Raw genomic sequence first — 4,162 nt, 5'->3', positions numbered from 1 at the left:
AAAGATTCTTTTTCTTTCATCAAAAGGGGAGCGTCTTAAATGGTCAAAAGAGGTAAATGACAAAAAGAGACACACGGTACAAGCCTCAACTGATCATGCTATTTCAAAAGAAACATTTTACAGTTCCATACTACCAAGACTCCCAGCGAACCAAAGATGGACTGGCTGTCCAATTCTGCAGCTCTTTCCCTGGTTCAGCATCCCTGATAGTTGGTGTCTTGATATCAGTTCCTTCACAACATTCTTCAATCATATTCACGAACAGCTTCCCCATGCCATCGATGATATTATCTTCAGGTGTTGAACTTTGTCCCAAACTTGCAACATGCTCTGGCAAAAAAACCTTTTTCCCGGAGCTAACGATGCGAGTTTTTCCTTCTGGAGGCTGATATCCTATGCCAACCCTTCCTTTCTTCCCATTACGTTTAATTGGCTATATGATCCCATCTGACTTGGCTCCCAACCCCGTTCCTGGCATATATCCATATTTCATCATCTCCCTCATGCCCATCTTGGATCTATACAGCGATTACATTCCCAGTTTCTGTTTAGTCTGCTACTCCTCAGTAGTTTACATGATTTCTACAACGTGAAAGGCGAGTCCATCTAGCCCCTCAATTAATGGGACAACATACTCCAAATAGGCGGAGTGACCCCACTCGCCGTGGACCAAGATCTCCTAGCATCACCACTCCAATTTTATGCATTGGTGCACGGTAGATAGCATGGCCCCTGCCATATGTATCTAGGGCCTGCCTAGTAGCAAATTGTAAAAAAAAGAGATGTCAATCACTTGAAATAGCACTGAAAAGTCGACCGGCCAGATTTGCAAGGCTAGATAAATTTCCCCAATAACATCCTTTTGCGAACCGTCAAAGGCCTTCACCCCTTACGTGGCTTTCGTTGACCTCCCTCAAATGAATTCCCAACTCCCGCAGGGTGGAGAGTAGGAAAATGTTGACTCTTGATCATCCATTGACCAATACTCGAGATACCACTTTGTCCCCGCATTTGACAGTAATGTGAAGAGCCTTGTTATGACTTGCGCCTTCGATAGGAAATTCGTCTCTTCTGAAAGTGAACATGTTTGCTTCTACAATTTTCCCAACTGTCACGGCCAATGCCTCATTGGTGGTGTTACTTGGTACAATTACCCCACTTAGTACAATCAACAAAGCATGCTTATGGCTGTCAGAGCTCATCAGTAGATCCATGATGGATATTTGCGCTGGAGTTTTCTTTAACTTTTCTTCCACATAATACTCTTTACTCGACTTTCTTTTCCAAAACTCCGCGGTTTTTAGGTTTGTTATGTTCCTTCTTGGAATTTTTTCTCTCCCCAGATTTCCTCGATTGACCTCTTCATGGGCGTAACATCTCCCAGACCTAGTCATACCATGGGTTGTGGTAGAGTCTGTCATTTTGGCTTTTTAGGTCCATGGGACGGTTTGTATTCCCAATCTTCTTCACCCTAAAAAAATATTGGCAGGTTGCTGCAGATAAGTTTGAACAGTCACTGTAGGCTTTAGTTGTAATGTAATGATGGGAGCCTTTTGAGGAGGGATCATTGCGGCTTCTGCATTCCCTATAGTGACAATAGTTCCCTTCAGGTCATATTCTTCATCTAATGTGATCACGTTGGCTCCCTGGTTTCGATGATTTGGCAATGGGCTACGGTTCACATTAGGCGGTACTGGATGGCTTCGCTCTTGATCAGGGTTTCAATTTTCATTTTTCAATTTCAAATAGTCTTCAGTATCGTACCCCAGTACATTGGAGTGATACACACATCTCTTAGTAGCATCAAAATGTTTGGAGAGATGTTTAGGAACCCTTCCCTCAATTGGGTGTATCAATTGTGCTCTTCTCAACCTTTCAAAAAATTGGGCCAGAGGCTCAACAATCCGGGTGTAGGTTCTGGGACCTCTTTCTTCAAAGTCGGGACAAGGAAGTGGTGCATACACAGGTCGAGTAGTAGTTTGGATAGGAGCATATGGTCGTTGTGGATTTTGGTTGTTATTGGCTCGATGAGGGTTGTATTGTTGTTGAGGGTGGTAGTATGGTTGGGTATTATAGACTGGAGCGTAAGTGGGTGGTGGTGAGTGGTTGTTTGGGGAGTACAAGGTGCTTCCATGAGATGAGTTATTTTGATAGTAGGGGACGACTGTTGAGGCTTACTTTTTCTTTTTCTTCCCGCTACCGATTGATCCTGGCTGGATGGCCTTGCTGGGTGCTTGCAGTGCTGCCATAGATTGCAGCTTACCAGATTTTATGCCCTCTTCTAAGAAATCTCACATCTTAACCATCTCTGGGAACTTTTGACCCATCATTCCCATCATCTTTTCAAAGTATATTCCCTCTTGGGCTCGGATGAAGTACTTGGTTAGTTCACTGTCGTCCATCGGCGGTTGTGCCTGGTAGCCTCTGTCCTCCATGGTCATGCATATTCTTGAAATGACTCAGATGGTTTTTTCGGCAGGTTCACCAGTGCGAACCGATCAGGAGTTATCTCTGTATTGAATCAAAAATGGTTCATGAAGTATTCCGCCATATCTTGCCAAGTTCTCCAATTTTGCGGGTCCTGTGGGGAATACCAGGTGAGTGCTTCTCCTGTTAAACTCCTTATAAATAATTTCATCCTTAGTTTCTCATTCCTCCCCACTTTGACCAACTTGTCGCAATAATCCTTTAAATGTGTGTGAGGAACCCTCGTCCCATCGAAGGTATCAAACTTTTAGGGTTTGTATCCTAGTTGCATATCCACATCTAGGTAAATACACAGGTCCTCATAATCTAGGCTTTCACTTCCTAGGGCAACTTGGAGACTCTTCATTTGCTTTCTCAATATTTGCAACTGCTCAGATACCAACTCTTCTTCCTTACGCTTGGCCTCTCTCTCCATCTCGACGTACTGATCGATCTCATATGGCACCCTGACCGCGACGGGTGCTGTAAAGGTAGGTTCGATAATGTAATATACAGGGCGAATGTACCACTCATGAATAACGGCATGCGCCACATGTATGTGCTGGTTGGTGGTGAAAGTAACTTCGTCCCAAGGAGGGGTAGTTGCATTAGTGGTAATAGGCGGGTTTTGTGATGTATGAGGATATTGTGGTACGTAGGGAGTGTCAATAGGGGGATTTGGTGGGTTAGCAGCAGTTCTTGGAGGTATGACTTGAGTGGTGGGGGTTGAGGTTTGAGTGTTGTTGTTTTGGCATGATATTGAAGGAAAATGATCTGGAAGTGAATCAAAATAAGGGAATCTGGGTGGTTGAGGAAGTGTTGTCACGGTCACGTGCGCCAATCCTCTGATATGTTGTACCTACTCCCTTAAGGATTCCATTTCTTGGGCCATACTTGCCACATGTTCATCATTCCGAGTGCTGTCCTTTTACCCCGATCACCCCGGGCTATCGGCTACGACCAAAGCATGTTCAGTTGGGTCTTCTGCAGCTGACATCTTTTCCTTAGACCATAGATTATATGGTGGCTCTGCCAGTTTAGTCGACGCAAACCAACTTTCTTTTCTTTTTTTGGGGGTAATAATAAATCAAAAGAAAATAAGAAGAAAGAAAAGAAAAAGAGCAAGAGTCAGGCTATTCATTTTATACGGGCAAAAAATCACATAGAGCAGGCAATTTGTGCATTAGAAACTAGCGTGTTCCTAAAATTCGCAGGGACCTCTCATTGCAGAAGGTAGGCCTAATTTGCGGATGTTTGACAGCCATTTAGACTTTACACATTTAGATCCGAAGAAATTTGTTTTCATTGATAATTTGGACATATACAAACGGGAACAAGGATTACATCATAGTGTTGCATGGGCTTAGAAAATTTTCCCTTTTGGAAAGTAAAAGAGAGAACTGGAGATAAAGGTACAAAGTAGGGAAAGGAGGGAAAATCAATCAATTCTAATAATCATCCCCCGAGTCGCTTCCTGTACCCTTCTCTTCTTCTGGATCCTCTTACGGATCCTCCTCCGGGCCTTCCTCAAACTCTTCCTCATCATCATTGAATTCATACTCCTCTTCTAGATCTTATTTTGGTTTTGTGCTTGACTCTATCCTGATGCATTCAACTACCCGATCATCATCTTCACGGAGTGGCAACATATGGTCAATGGATCCCGGGACCAACTGATGATGCATTGATGTGGTCA

The sequence above is a fragment of the Nicotiana tabacum genome, chromosome 2 (assembly GCF_000715075.1).
Source record: "Nicotiana tabacum cultivar K326 chromosome 2, ASM71507v2, whole genome shotgun sequence".
Taxonomy (NCBI): Eukaryota; Viridiplantae; Streptophyta; class Magnoliopsida; order Solanales; family Solanaceae; genus Nicotiana; species Nicotiana tabacum.
Note: the sequence above shows the minus strand (reverse complement) of the source record.